Source organism: Manis javanica, chromosome 16 (assembly GCF_040802235.1).
Source record: "Manis javanica isolate MJ-LG chromosome 16, MJ_LKY, whole genome shotgun sequence".
Classification (NCBI taxonomy): domain Eukaryota; kingdom Metazoa; phylum Chordata; class Mammalia; order Pholidota; family Manidae; genus Manis; species Manis javanica.
Window position 1 is genome coordinate 65,988,716 of NC_133171.1, and position 16,128 is coordinate 66,004,843.

Consider the following 16,128-nt stretch of genomic DNA (forward strand, 5'->3'; position numbering starts at 1 on the left):
AGGGCAAAGGCTTGGAGGTGAGAGCGAAATTGGGATGTTCCAGTAACCTCAGGGAGACAGTGAAGAGTGGAGACGGGTAGGAGAACCAGGGAGATGAAATCTCTGGCCTTGTAGGCCCTTGTAAGGACTTTGGCTGTTTTATCTGTAGAAAATTGGAAGCTATAGGGTGGCGTGATCAGACATGTTTTTTTTTGCCTCTTCTTTGGTTAAATTTTTTGTATTTCAGGTATTTACTAAGCAAGACTGTACTAAGCACTCCTAATGTGTTCTTCTCCTACTTCAGGACCTATATCTCAGAATTTGATACCTTTGAAAGGAGCATCATCAGCTTGCATACACATGAATACAATTGTTTGTTTTTTCAGGAAACAAATAAGCACCTCTTACGTGTGTTTCAGCCTTTCTTATTTTTGAGAAGCAAACACTATCTTCATGCCTGATGAGCATTGTAAATAAGTTGAGGGTTACCAATCAGATGGAATAAAACTGCCTGACATTGAGAATATATACACTGAGTTTAGAAAATACTCATTTTCCGTTCATAAGGTTGCAACAGCAACCTTAAGAAACAGCAAGCCTTAAGAAAAATATGCATGTTCCTGCTTTTTCTGCATAAACATTTAGACCTGGTATGGATTTCTCCCAGGACAATAAAACAGAGGCCTTCTGACCAGGTTGTGTACTGTATACCCCTGGTAGTTAGATGCCACAGAATAATACTTTCAAATATAAAGAAAAAAGATAAGTACATGACATTTCAAAGGGAAATCAGTTATTTTGGAATATCAAAATATTAAAATTTATAATGTAATATTTATGCTCCTTTATTAATGCACTAAATAACAATATTCAGGAGGAGGCCGAATAAGTACTGCAATTTCAAAGCAGTAATGGACATATTTGTTATTTAAAGAAATTTGCAATAAACTTCATTTTAATGCCGGGGTTCTTGTTTGCCGAGTCGAAGAAGAACTTAGCAAACAGTCAAGGTAGGAGAGCTAGAGAGACTTTTATTGGGAGATACAGTGAGAGGATAGACAGAGCTCCTGGCTTGAGCCAGGAGGGGACAAGACAGCCCGTAGTGGTGCATTGTCTAGGGGATTTATAGGCGGTTGAGAGATAAAGAGCTAGGGATGCAAATCCACTAAATGGTCTCTAAATGTTTATCTTTGAAGAGACACTAAGTTTCTTATCAGTTTTCCAGACTATTTTGCAGGGTTAAGGTAAGAAATTTACTGCTTTGATCCTTTCTGAGAGTAGCAGTTTCTTGGTTTGGGAGTGTATCAGTCTAGGCTGCTTGTTTTGCTTTCAAGGTGAGCTGAGTTACTGACTTGATTAGGGCTGGAGGAGGAAAAGCAGCATCTGGGTAAAGTTAAAGATAAACTGGGCTTTTTAGCAGGCTAAAGTAAATTTTACAATAGCCTCATTTAATTGACACAAACAAGACATAGGGCTATGCTGAAGTATTTTCTTATCTGGGGGATGTTTAAACATTCTAGGCCAGGTTATTCCTGGCTTTTTAGTTTTACTAATTTTCACTGAAGAATGTTTATATTCCTAGTTTGATATTTTACTTTAGAGAATTAATGTGACTGTCTTTAATTGTTTAATATGGAGTTTTGGTAGGGGTCTTTTTCTAGAGGCCCTCACCCTAGTCTGACTACACCCACGGTCCCTGTCTCAATTTGATGTGAAAATATTTGTGATTTCCAATAGTGATAGAGTGAAAAGGGCTGAAATATGACTGTGATTTGTTGCCCACATTCGTCATGAAGAAAATACAAAATTTCAGCAACAAGTTAGTCAAAATAAAAATTTATTTTCCCATTCAAGTCCACAGACTACTCCCATTCCATTAGAAGCATTTGGAATTACAAAGGAAATTTGTAATTCTGAAGAGCTTGGAAATGTGAACAATTGTTCCTAAATTTTCAGAAATGAAGCAAACTGGGGTAACTTTTGGTTCTATTTTATCCTCATTACATACCCAGTGTCTTGCCAATGGGTTTCAGCCCCGGGCAAGTTCACTATGGATTCAATGTGACCAAACAAAATGACAGCAAAACATTCTTGGGGTGAAAGGGTTATACCCAACTTTATTTCCAGGTGGCAGGTCAGTCACTAGAATCCCATTCACTCAGAGCGAGTCTGCATGCAGCAAGCCAGTCTCTGCCTCTGGGCCCCTCTGTCTGCACAGCCATCCTCTAGGCCTCTCTGCACAGTTGTCCTTCACAGCTGTCCTCTGAGCCTCTGTACTTGGCGCTGCCACCACTCCAGCCTCTCCTCTGCTCTGCTTTCCTGCAGCCTTGCAGCCCTGCCACCCTGTCTTGCCCAGAGCACTGGGCGGAGTTGTTTATAGAGTCAACAGCCATGTATTGCTATCTTGCCCACAGGTGTGCAGTGAGCTAGTCAACCAGGGCCAGGTGAGAATCCTGGCCACAGGAACTCTCATTTTATCCACACCCAGGAAGGGGAGGCAAGAACCCAGGATGTCCCACAATCTGGCACCTCTGAAATGGGCTTCAACTCAGCTAGCTGGATGAAGCCGTCTCTACATTTGCTCTCCTCAATGTTTGCTGGTAAAGACCTGTCTTTGTTTTGCAGGTTTTGAAAGCTTCTCTTGGCTGTCGCAAATTTATCTGCCATGTTCACAGCTTGAAAGAACTGAGGTATGCTTTCACTTTATTTTTGGAGATCTTTCTATGGGGACTCCTTTTCTGAGACTACCAGTTTTCAGCAGTCTAGTCTTTTCTTCAGTGGTTGTATCAGTCAAAGAAAGAAACAGAATCTGGAAAAACAGAACCAGTAGGAGAATATATACAGGAATTGGCTTTCATGATTGTGAGGACTGGCAACTGTAGGACAGGCCAACAGTCTAGAATAATCTCAACCATGAAGATGATGCTGCAGTCTTGAGACAGAATTTCATTCTTCCTCAGGAAAACTTCCATTTTGCTCTTAAAGCATTTCAACTAGTTGGAGAAGGTCCACCCACATTATTGAGGATGACTTACAGTCGACTAATTGTAAATGTTAACCACATTTACAAAATATCTTTACAGCAGTATCTAGATTAGTGTTTAAGTGAATAACTGGGTATTATAGCTAAGTTGACACCTAAAACTAATCATCACAGAGGTAGACCTTTCTCCTCCTCTGTGCTTTAGTGCATATTCTTCTAGTTTCTCTCTAGATAAGTACATGGGAAATGGCACTGTCTACAACTCCCACATTTCTTTATATCACTGTCAGCAGCCTGTGACATAGCAGTCTTCTAAATCTTATCCAATTTCAGATGTGTGGAACAAGGCCAATGCAAGGGGTTTTTCCATGCTCCTTACTGGTCACATTGGGAATTGAGTAGAAGATAGGGTTCATATGCAGGTTTCTGGAAATCATTGCTCTAAGTCTCATTTTCCCCTAAGACTTGTGTCTGCCTTTTTAAACAATTCTGTTGACTTCCCAGAATTTCTGTGCAAATTTTGACAGGTGCCCTTCAAAGGGAAAACCCAAAGCAAATACTGTTGGTTCTGCTGTCTTTCTGAATGTCTGTAGTAGTAGTCAAAGCCATATTAGATGTGACCCTGCTGTATATGATTATATTGGGTCTAAGCATGTTGATACTATGATGGCTAATTTTATAATACTAAAGAAATAGGTGCTTATTTAATGGAATCTCAATCAAACTCTGTGTTAAGTTCATAGACTTTCAATGTTTTTATGAAAATGAAAATATCTAGGAGAGTCATAGGATTTTACCGTGCCCTACCCCTATCATGTAAGTACGTTGAGGAAAGTTCCAATGGCTGCATTGTTATGCTGTGACAGAAATCCTTCAAATATTGATACAGTTTAGAAATACTGAAATGTTTTCATCATTATAACCAGGTAACAGATTTCCAGCAAGACGGCCAATCATAATAACAGGCTTCATTTGGGAAGTTACTTTTGAGACAGGGACTGTGGGTGTCATCAGAGTAGGGTGAAGGCCTCCGGAAAAAGCAAGGCAGAATATTTGCAGTCAGAGCAATGTAACGACATGCAAGGAAACCTCCTACTAAAACTCTGTGTTAAACATTCAGCTCTAGAGTCATTCTTCAGTGAGATCAGTTAATATACCCCAGATAAAGAAGAGTAGCACATGTTTTTATTATGCTAATCATTTATAATCACGTGTAAGATTCACTTTAACATGCTAAAAGGCCCAGGCGTATATGCTGTCTTTCCTCCTTCAGATCTGATGAAGTGATTTTGCAAACTGGGCAAACTAATTTAGCATGCAGGCCCAGCCATAAACAACACAGTAAAAGGCAAGAAGGATTCCACCTTTAAGATAAGATTGCATTTTAATACCCAAGAAGTTAAGACATTAGAAATTCTTAACTTACTCTTTAGCAAACAATACCTCAGCCCACCTTGGGGGCTGAGCATGTGGCCTTGTTCCATATGGCTCCAGACCAAGATGCTGGTATCTCAGGGAGAAATCATCAGAGCAGGAAGTTGCTTGTGTTAAGTTAATTCTAAATATTCAGGGACCACTGTGTAAGTCCACACCCCTTAACTTTTTTTCATGTTCTCAAAAATGCTCAACTGCCTATAAAACCCCCTAGAGAATGCACTACCCCGGACTCTCTTGTCCCCTCCTGAAGTGAGCCAGGAGCTCTTGTCCTTTCGCTTTATCTCTAGATAAAAGCCTGTACCTTGCTCTCCTATCGTGAATGTTTGTGAAGCTCATTTTTCGGCTTCATTAACAAGAACCCCTGCATCACTTTCACACCTATGGTAACAATTTGTAAACTCCGGAGTTTCACTAAAGCCCTTTGTTCAAATTATATTCCCAAGGACCGATATATTTTACACAGAATAGAATAAATTGATAACACTAACAAATACACAAGTCCTCATGACAATATATAAATTCTTGTGAATGCTCTCAATTTGACATCTTAATCAAAAGATGTCAAAGACATCTTGATCCTTTGGATACGTTTTAGGATAAGAAAGCTAGTCTCTGTAGGAGAAGGGATAGTCTTCTCTTTTCAAGACTAGGTTTTAATTATGAAGTTTTGCATTTTACGGTGCACCTCTGGAAATCCTTTAGTTAACATTATGAGCAAAGAAGAAGGCAGGGAGAACCTAATTTTAGGAAAGAAATGGAGTAAGGAAGACTAATTTTAATTAAAAACCGTGAAATAAAGAACATACAACATCTTGTTTCCGGCAGAGACCAGTTCTTGGTGCTGGAAGTGTTCTGGTGTAAATGTGTTACAAGGCCCGGAGGAGTGTTTTCGTGTAAATATGGTCTTTCTCCTTGCCTAGGTCACATTTCACTCAAGAAAGCAGAAGCCCCAGAACTCTTGCCCTTCAGGACAGTTTCTCTAAGACTTCTCTGGAGCGCTGCGGGGATACAGGTTCTATCCCGTGTTTCACTCGCTCCACCCCTGCCCGAAGGGGACTGTTTTCCTAAAGCTGCGCCGTTTCTTCGGTCTTCGGGAAGAAGCGGAGGTTCATTTGTAGGATCTGCGGAAGCATTCGGGATTTTCTTGGCTCTCAACAATGAGAAAGTAAATACACAGAACGAAAGTAAGAATAATCAGTTTTCCAAGTCCACTTAGCAACAAGAACTCACGTTGGCTCCGTGGCTTAGCTGGTTAAAGCGCCTGTCTAGTAAACAGGAGATCCTGGGTTCGAATCCCAGCGGGGCCTTTTGTGGTTTTCTATGGTCAAAAAAAAAAAAAAAAAAGACATGATGAAAACGTAAACTTCCGTTGTGGAGTTTCACAGAAGTCTTTTATATAGATCTGAGGGTGGACTCTTTTGTTGTTTACAAAATAGGCAAGATGTAATATTTTTTCATAAAATATACAAGGAGTAGGGAAAGCAGAAGGCAAAGTCACCAGATCTAAACTACAAGCAACATCTTAATCTCCGGTCATTCTATTCTCTTTCCTGGGAAAATCCCAAACGATGCAGTCTCACAGACTGAAGCAATATTTTTAGAAAGATCAACCTCTGATTAATTAGTTGATGATTTATCAATCATTGTCAATCAATGATTGATAAATGTGTTGTTGAGAGGGCTGCAGCATCTCAGTTTATAGCAGCCACCACACAACACAAACTGTAAATAACTTAATTAGAAGGTGGTCTTGTGCTCAGAGTTGTTTTTTTTATTTGAAAGGAAAATCAAAGAGAAAACAAAAACTTGTTACCGTAATTTCTGAAAAGAACTCTTAGGGAGAAGCATCCATTTTATTGCATATCACAGAATGGATAGCCCACTAGAACAGGGCGACTTAAAGAACTCTAGGAAGGGCTGAGGTGCTTTCTCCCAAACTCTTCAAGAGGCAGGAAGAAAAAATGATTAAGTGGGAAAGTCTGGAGGTTTACTCATAGCTGGGTCCCTTTACATAGAAACTCGAGGAAATGGAACGGTCTGTGGTTACCAGCCTTTTCACTCATCTCCCAAGACCAAGACCCCACCACCACCTGGCACAGAAAACTCCACCAGCCTGGCTTTTACCTTCGGGGTACATTATTTCATGTAGATGGTCAAGGGTTGAAGCAAGGGAGAGGGAACAGACAGAATAATTCAGACTATCCATGATCATGAAACAGATTTATCCTATTTACTGTCTTTGTAACCTGGTATTCGTTTGGGTTTCTTTCTTAAAAAAAATTAGCAAGGAGAAAATTCCAGTCGCCTGAGGTTTTTTATTACTTGGGGCTTTGTGATAAGTTATGTGAAACTAATATTCACTATCCAAGTTTTGAATTCAAAATATAGGCATTGTATGTTAATATTTGTAACTAACTATTAATGCTCAAGATAAGCAGGCTGGACATCAGGAAACCTGAATCTGAAGGATATTTCTGGAGATGTTACTAAAAATGAACTTCTGTGTGTCTAAATCAACCTACCCGGATCCCCCGTCCTGGGTTCTATTCTGAAGGGTAAAATTTGTAAGCTGTCAGACTCTTATGACCTGCAATTCATTCCTGCCGTGTATCAAGGAAAATCTTACACAGCTTCCTAATGGATTATGTAAGAATACGTTCATTAATGGCACCTTTATTTGTGGTGGGAAGGCGCTGGTCCCACTCTGCGAGTCATCCCCGGGTGAGTGGGTGGATACACACTGCAGATCTCTAAACAGCAATTAAAAGCAGTTGGTCTAGATGTGCACACAGCGAATAGATAAGCCTCAAAACTGTGATGTGAAAGGAATAAAGTAAAAATAGAATGCGATATATGAAATAGTGCCATTTATGTAAATTAAAAATACAAACACTGAAACAAAAATACATGTTCTTTTTTTGTTGTATAAAATTCTTCAAGCAGAAAGAAAAGGATGACGTTTTTCCAGTGATTTCTTATGCGGGTGGCTGATGGGAATTGAGATCGAAGAACGATATTAAAAAGGAATCTACAGGTAAATAAAAGAGTGGCACTGCCCCCATCAGTGATGGTAATTGAGTAAAATTCATTCCGTTCTTTGAATGTGAAGGAGGGACAGACAACCAGAGAAAAAGGAGATGAGATTAAAATTACTGGGTCTTCAATAGTCGTCTTGGTACAGAGAGCTTTCATTCTGGAGCTCAGATACTATATTTTCAAAAATTGATCATTCCGTGGTTGAAATAGGAAAAGACATAAGCAGCTGATAGCCGACAATACCAGGAGTGAGACTGAAACCTAACACCTCGCTTCCAGAGGAGTCTGCGACGTAAAAGTAGCACCTTAGACCACTCAGCTTCCCTAACTGTTCTCTTCTAAGGTTGGATCAGAATTTATTTGTATCTATCTATACACTGTTCGACTTCTTTCAAGATATGTGAATTCTTCTGTTGAAAATTAAAAGCATCATTTCATGAGCTACCTTGGATGCCTACTCAGGGTGGAAGAGCGAATAGGGCTGGGGTTGCCGGGGCCTCCAGCGAGGCGTCTTCTGTGTGAGTTCGGCATCGATCCAACCTGTCCCGAGAGGGCCACCTCAGGGCTGGACACCCGATAATAAAGGTATTATCTCTCCACTCTCGGCAGAATACTAGGTAAATAATTGGACCAATGTTGCTAGAATTGCCTTCCTTAGATTTACACTTCTCCCAGGAGCACTTAGGTTATTCTAGTGGAGAGCTGACTGATGGCCTGCACTTAGGTGCTCGATAAACTCTTACCGTTACCCTTGAAATTGGTCTAAGAGGTTCTTATTCTGAGTTTATCTAGCGGTACACTGAGGACTTGCAGACTTTTCTGTATGGATGTTATATTGCAATAAATAGCTTAAAAAGTTAAAAATGGGCGAGTATTTTCTGGATCTACTAAACCCGGTACAGGAAGCCCTTAATACCAGGCCTGTAATGCAGCAACTTTCTAAACATACATAACTGTCTGGAGCCATCTGTTTCATGTTTTCTTAGCACGTGTTTGCAGTCAGGATTCTGGGGTAGGAATATCACTGCCTGGAAGTCGAGGAACCTGAGCTTTGAGTTCCAAACAGAACTAGAACTAGTCTGTTAACTGCTTGAAGAATTTTATACAAGTCATTTTGTCTCTGTCGACCTGAGAAACTGTTTTCTGAGGCATTGTCCAGTTTTATCTGAGTTCAGTTAATGAAATACAATGCTTAATCTCTTAAATTAAGCATCAAACCCCCATCCCCAAGGAACCAGTTAGATGCAAAATCTCAGTCCCACCCAAAACTACTCAATCAGATATTTTGGAGATGGAGTCCAGCAATCTGTGTTAGGCAAGCTCTCCCCGGGATTCTGAGGCATGCTCACAAATGAGAATCACTGGCTTAAAAGTACAATAACCCTGTGATTCTTAACAGAGAAACTCTCTGACATTAGCAGGAAGTGAAATGTGAAAGCATATAGATAATGCCTTTCATAATCTTCTAGGGCAGTGGTTCTCTCCAGGGGAGATGTTTAAGTGCACCATCTTCTTCACCTCAGACCAATTGAATTAGAATATCTGTGGGTTCCACCTGAGAATGGCATTTGTTAAGGGTTCTATATTCCACCAGGTGATTCTAATGTGCACCCAGGTTGAGATCATTGTTTCAGGGTTTATAGAGAAAGGTTGAATCTTTCTTTTAAAGGTAAGGTGCAGCCACATTAAAAGAAGTGTTCAGGGCTCTGATGCAAGATATTTGTAGAACATGGAGCAGTCCAAAGCACAGTTTACAATTAATGTTCATAAGGCTGATTATATATGTTTCCACCTTGTCTTGCCAATGGGTTTCAGCCCTGGGCAAGTTTGCTATGGATTCAATGTGACCAAAGAAATTGACAGCAAAACATTCTTTGGGGTGAGAGGGTTTAATTACCTGGCTTGTTTTCCTGGTAGTAGGTTGCACACTAGAGTCTCTGCCTCCTCCCAGAGCACTGGGCCAAGCTCTCTATATTGTACAATAATAGCTAATTGCCTGCAGGTGTGGAAGTGGTAGTTTAGCAAAAGGCCAGTTACATCATCAGGTGGTTTAAGTTCAGTGAGGATCCTGGCCATAGGAATCCCAACTTCCCCACAATCCACCCCTCCAGGATTCTTGCCTTACAATCTACACACTTTCAATCTTTCGCAAAGGTCCCTGTGCAAGAAAGCTGGAGCATTGTAACCAGATTCCACAATAGCAACAGAGGATAACAACAACTTAGAGATAATAACAAAAATTATAATAATCCTCAAGCCAAAGGAGGTTCCTAATAACAAAAATTATAATAATCTTCAAGCCAGAGGAAGTTCCCAATCCACAAAGACTTAAGGGGCAATAAGACACAAGTTTTAATGCCATCAACATAAGCAAATCTTGTCCATCAGGTAGGATGCATGCAAGAGAGTGGTCCTGTGATAGGACTGTAGCAGGAAGGGGGTCCCTTCCAGGTCTAGTATACCATACTTTTACTTCTTTCCCCATAGAGGTTACTGAAGGGTCTATATATAGTGCTACTGGAGGTGCATGCACTGGCCATAATGATAAAACAAAACTCCCTGGTAAGATGCTCCTACCTTCTGGCCATTCAGGATATACTACTGTGATCTTTGGCAGCCACTCTGCTGTTATTCCAGGAATACACAGGAGACCAGCTTCCAGGCCTTGTCCCCAAGGTGCCAGGAGAGCCAGCCATTGTTGGTCCATGTGTCGAAAGGTCCAAGGCCACTTCTACTCAATGGAGTCTCTGGGGTACAGTGCAGTTGGTGCTGGCAGCAAGATGTTATTCTGGTGGCCAAACCTCGGCTTCAATGATTCTTCCTTGGTTTGTACTTGCAGTTGTAAAGAGGAGGCAGCCATATGTGTTAACATGTCTACGGGGCTTAGGGCCCCCTTTTGCAGTCTCTCGTTCAAATGCTGTAGCACAGTATGTAAGTGGACTGACCATCTCTGCAGACTATTGGTATCTGACTTTAGTCTGGATTTTAACAAGCCATTGTGCTTCTCTATCATGCCTGTTGTGGTAGGATTGTATGGCACATGAAACTTCCATTTGATTCCCAGCTGTTGCACCCATTCTTGCAGTGTATGTCCAGTAAAATGTGTTCCCTGATCACTCTCAATTGCCAATGGTCAGCCATAGGCAGCAAAGAGATGCTCCAGGCCTCTTTTGGTTGTCTGCTGGTCTGCACAATGAGAAGGAAAAGTAACCAGAAGTCCACTAGCTGTGTCCACACAAGTTATCGCATACCAATATCCTTCTGACACAGGTAGAGGCCCAATATAGTCTATCTGCCACCCAACGAGGGGTATAGGACCTTTAGCTATTGTCCCTTGTTGTTGTGAAACTTGGTGTAAGTCCGTTTTGGAGCACACAACACACTCCTGCTGGGCTCTACTAACTTCTTCAAAGGTCAAAGGCAAGCCCCACTGATGGGCTATGGCCCACATTGTCTTTTGCCCTGCATGCAACAAACCCTAATGTACGCACTGGGCTACATCAGAGGCAGGCTTTCCTTCTAACCAAGGAATGGTATCTGAGCCAATCTATCTGCTTCATCATTTCCTGGGGATGCCAGTGACAAAAGACCTTGCACATACTATACTGTAATTATTTTAGTCTGACCGCAGGCCCATAAGTCTTGCCGCAATTCTTGCCCCCAGAATGGTCATTGACCAACCAGCCAGTTGGCATGGTAGCAAGTTAGTAGCCACAGGATCAAGCCCTGATAGACAGCCCAGCTGTCAGTGCAGACAACTATAGAGGAGGGCTCCTGGCTGATCAGAAGCCACACAGCCCACAACTCTGCCCACTGGCTGCTCTTCCCCTCACCATCTTCATCCATATTGTCTCAGTCTTAGAATGGAAAGCTATGGCCCTCCATTTTGGGGGCTACCCACGGATGGAGCCATCTGTGTACCATACATCTTCGGGTAGAGGGGCTCTTCCCTCCCAATAGGGACTCTCTGCTACTAATGGTTCAGAAGCAAGTTCTTCCTGCTTTTCACTAGTATATGTCACCGGCCCCAACAAGCATTGGAGTTCTTCACTCAAGGGGCTACTATAGAGGGCCCTACGCTGCTGTAGGTAAGCACCCCACTTGGCTAGTGTGGGTGTTTGTGCCACACCACTGCTTGACTTTTGGGTCCAGTCTCATACCCACCCCAAGGTGGGATAGGTGGTTACCTTTATCGGAGCCATTCCAGTGATGGATTCTGTAGCCAGCAAGGCATGATACACGGCAGCCAGTTGTTTTTCTATCAAAGTGTATCGTACCTCTGTTGCTATCCAGAGTTGTGACCAAAATTCAATAGGTTGGCAAGTTCATTCGAGCCGCTGCCAGAGACCCCAGCCATAACTGTCTTCAGTCACATGAACATACAGCTCACAGGGCCTTGATGGGTCTATCACACTTAAGGCCTGCATGGCCTTGACTGCCCATTTTGCTGTAGTAGAGGCAGATGCACATGTCTCATTTCAGTCCCACCTGAGGCCCTTTTCTACCAACCAGTATAAGGCCTTCAGAATTTGTGTCAAGTGCGGGATAAACACTCTCCAGGAGCCTAGAAGACCCAGAAACTCCTGTAGCAATGCTACAGTTGTGGGGGTAGGAAAGTCCTGGACTTTATCTATAACTGCTTCTGGTATCACTTGGTCTTACCCGACCAAGAATTTGACAGAAAAACCAGGTCCCTGAACCTTGGTGCTGTTCACAGCCCATCCTTTCTCCTGTAGATGTTGCAGCAGTCTAGGTGCTGCACCTTCTAGATCTGAAAAAGAATCAGATGTGAGCATGACATCATCAGTATAATGGTATAGCCACACTGTTGGTGGTTTCTCCCATGTAGCCAAGTCCTGGGCTACAAGTCCATGACAGATGGTGGGGTTGTGGAGGTATCCCTGTGGCAGGATGGTAAAAGTCCATTGCTGTCCTTCCCATGTGAAGGCAAACTGTTCCTAACTTTCCTGGTCAATGTCAATGGAAAAGAAGGCATTAGCAATATCTACCACTTAATGGTATGTTCCTAGTTCATGGCTGAGGGTATCCATCAGGCCTGCAATAGAGGGGACAGCAGCATGCATATGGGGTATGACTTTATCCAGTTCTCTGTAATCCAAGTCATATACCAGGAGCCATCTGCCTTTTTTTACTGGCTACACTGGTGAATTGAAAGAAGTATGGGTGGGCTTTATAATACCCACCTTTTCCAGCTCCTGGAGAGTTTCTCCAATCTCTTTATGCCCTTCAGACAGTTTATATTGTTTGGTATTAATTACCTGCCATGGCACAGGCAAAGCTATCATCAGGTGCCTAGCATGTCCCCTCAGAACTGCCTTCACCACATGTACTCTCAGTCTGAACTCACCTGCAGTGGTCTGCAACCATAGACCCTGCAGGATATCAATCCCCAATATATACTCAGGGATAGGAAATATATACACGGTATACTCTTGTGGGGGTAGATGCCCTATTCCCAAAGGGATCTGGGTGTTTTTCACTCAGCCTTACCCCCGTATCCATCTATGATTGTGGGGGTCCCGGGGAACTGCTCAGGGTTACCATGAATCAGTAAACATTCAGCACCAGTGTCCTCCAGAGCCAGAACACATTGTATGTTCACTGGGGACCAATGGATAGCTATTTCAACACGAGGCCTCCTGTTCCCCCCTGGTCCCTCAGGGAAGATACCTTGACCTTCCCCTCAGTCAAACCATGTTCCCCAATCACCTTCCTGTGTGGGCACAAGTGAGGTTGTCTTGCTCTCCAGCAGGAAGTCCTGTAAACACACAGGCTGGACTCATGGTTCTGTCTCTGACCTCTGCCTCTTTGGTCTTAATGATTGGAACTGCTGCTCTGGTTTCAGCTGTTGCCATAGCTCTAGTAAGATCCTATTTAACTTCCCATATAATTTCCTTCCATCTGCTCCTTCCTGTATTAAATCAACCCACATCTGGGTCCTCGTAACCTTCATTGGGCCCTTTAAATTCTTCTTGTGAATAGCAGATCTTATTTCTTTCTGTGTTCTCATTGCTTCAGCCTCTCCTAAGTCTGCTAGTGTACAGGTCACCTTGTTTATGGGATGTCATAAGTGAGGTGAAAGAATGGCCACTAGAGACCCAAAGAGGGATGTAGGGGCCATTTGATGCACAATATTTCTCATCCCAGTAGTAAAAAATCTCCTCATCTGGGCCATAATTTTCTGGACTATAGATGGCATTTCTTATGCCTAGCTCTCATAACAACTCTTAGAGCTCAGTGTACGACTGCCATCTAACAGGAGAGGATGGCAGATCACCCAGATTGGGCCACACAGCACTAAGTGCAGCCATAAGTCAATCGAGGAAGGAGTGACTCCCTGGGGTCTGATGTGCGTTTTGTAATTGCTGCCTCAAGGTGGGCTGGACTGTCAGGGAAGCCAGCTTTCCCTTCTCTGATCCTGACAAAACAATTCCATTCACCCCTAAGTCCCACAGACACAGGAGCCAAGCTGATATTGAATCTAAGGGGTTCTGCCTAAACCGGGAGCCTATATCCACCAGCTTTGCCTGAGTATAGGGGCAGAGCATAGAGTGCTCCATGACCTGGGTAGGAGGCTGCTCCTCTCCTTGGGGAACTTTTAGCTGCTGGGTCTTTATTTTCTTTTCAACCACTGGGTGTGCTTTCAGTAGAGGAGGGGTCAGTGCCTCCGGCACCACCCCTTCATCCTTCTCCAGCTCCTCCATTTCTGGGGCTGATGGCACCTTTCTCTCCCTTCCCCCCATGTCTCCTCTGCTACAACTTTTATCTTTTCTACTGTGCCTCACAGCAATGCTAGCTCCATCTTCAGCAGCTCTCTTACCTTCACCTCAACCCTTTACAGCTGGCATTCTTGTGCCATCTCTGCCTGTGCTTCCTTCAGGAGTTCATCTCTTTCCTTGATGGCCTTTTCTTCCTTCAGAGCACCTGGCAGCGCTGCCATCTCATTGTGTAAGGAATCTTTTACCTCTTCAATGTCACCTTGCTACCAGTGTTCTCGTGCTGACTCCTCTCGCATCAATGCCATTTCCTTCTTCAGAGAATCCACAGAAGTTTGCAGCTCACATTTTCATGCTGCCATTTCTTGGGTCTTTTTCTGGAGCATGTCCTTCTTTTCTGTAGACTTTATTAATACTGTGAGAAGCAGCCAACCCACAGTCCCTGCTGTCTCACTCACAGTCTGTCTTGAGACCTATTTGCTATACCAAGGGCTACCTCTACTGCCTCAGGTGTTACCTCCACATGCCTCCAGTCCTGGGGTGGGGCCCAGTCCTCTAGGAGGCAAGCCGCCTCAGACCACACACCCATTGGGGGATAATCCACTGTCTCCCCATTCACAGGGGTAGCCCACTGAAGCACCCCTCCCATAAGGGCAGCCTGTCTTTTTCCTTGGTTAACAATGGATCCTGCCAACTATGCCAATTGTCTTGCCAATGTGTTTCAGTCCTGGGCAATTTCACTATGGATTCAATGTGACCGAAGAAATTGACAGCAAAACATTCTTTGGGGTGAAAGGGTTTATTAGTCAGCTTGTTCTCCCAGTGGTAGGTCGAGTAATAGAGTCTCTGCCTCCACCCACAGCACTGGGCTGAGCTCTCTATATAGTACAATAATAGCTTATTGCATAAAGGTGTGGAAGTGGTAGCCTAGCAACAGGCCAGTTACATCATCAGGTGGTTTAAGTTCAGTGAGGATCCTAGCCATAGGAACCCCAACTTCCCCACACACCTACACTGGGCTGTGTCAGTGGGAATCACTAGAGATTCCTAGAGATGATCATAACAAAAGGAAGGGTGTTTCCTGGTGCCTGAAATGCTGGAGCTCAAACTTTCTGGAAGGTAAGATGGAAAGAGTCTAAAGAGAATGGTAAAATGCGATTGTTGGAGAGGTTGTACAGGAGGACGTTGTATGTGAGCATTTTATGAAGTCAAATATATATCTCAGCAATGCAGATAACCTTTCTAAGTTGTAGAAGTCCAGCAACATTCAAAGTCCAGGATAAAATGAAGAATGACTCTAGAAAAGTTAAAGGCCAGAGAAAGTGAAGATCCCCAGAGGAAGAACAAATAGAAGCTTTATGAGAAGTGTGAGGAAAATTGAAGTTCCTATGGCCAGGATCCTCACCTGAACCTAAACTACTTGATAATGTAATTGGCCTACTGCTTCCACACCTGTAAGCAATAAGCTGTTATTGACTGAGCCACTATATATAGAGCTCTGCCCAGTGCTCTGGATGGAGGCAGAGAGGAGGAGGATTACAGGCTTGTAAACTATTGAATGCAGATGTAATTATAGTGCTTGATCTATTGCCGGGAGAACAAGCCAGGTAATAAACCCTTTAATGGCAAGAATGTTCCATTGTCATTCCTTGGTTTCACTGAATCCATAGTGAACTTGCCCAGAGCTGAAGCCCATTGGCAAGACAAGAGGATTAATTGACCGAGAGGAGCAGTACTTTCTTTCAACTCTTCACTCATGAAGTCAATCTTTCACAAATGAATGTACCAAACAGTGATACAAGAGAGAGAGAGCAAGATCATGAGGAGTTTGAGAATAAAGAAGCATTGTGGTTAAAACATGTGGTTTAGAAGAGCAAAGGAAGTGAGTGTACATACAAATTTTTTGAGGCAAGCTGTTTTCTAGTGAATGTGCAGTGTTTGCCTCAGTCAGAGGAT

General features: G+C 42.9%; 1 long non-coding RNA gene and 1 other non-coding gene across 3 annotated transcripts in view; one reads left to right on the forward strand and one right to left on the reverse strand.

Annotated features, from left to right (window-relative positions):
- The window catches only part of LOC140846802 (uncharacterized), a 477,545-nt gene that overhangs the window by 129,297 nt on the left and 332,120 nt on the right, over nucleotides 1-16,128 (reverse strand). The window lies entirely within an intron of this gene.
- On the forward strand, nucleotides 5,633-5,706 carry TRNAT-AGU (transfer RNA threonine (anticodon AGU)). The gene has a single exon. It is a non-coding gene; the product is annotated as a tRNA-Thr (tRNA).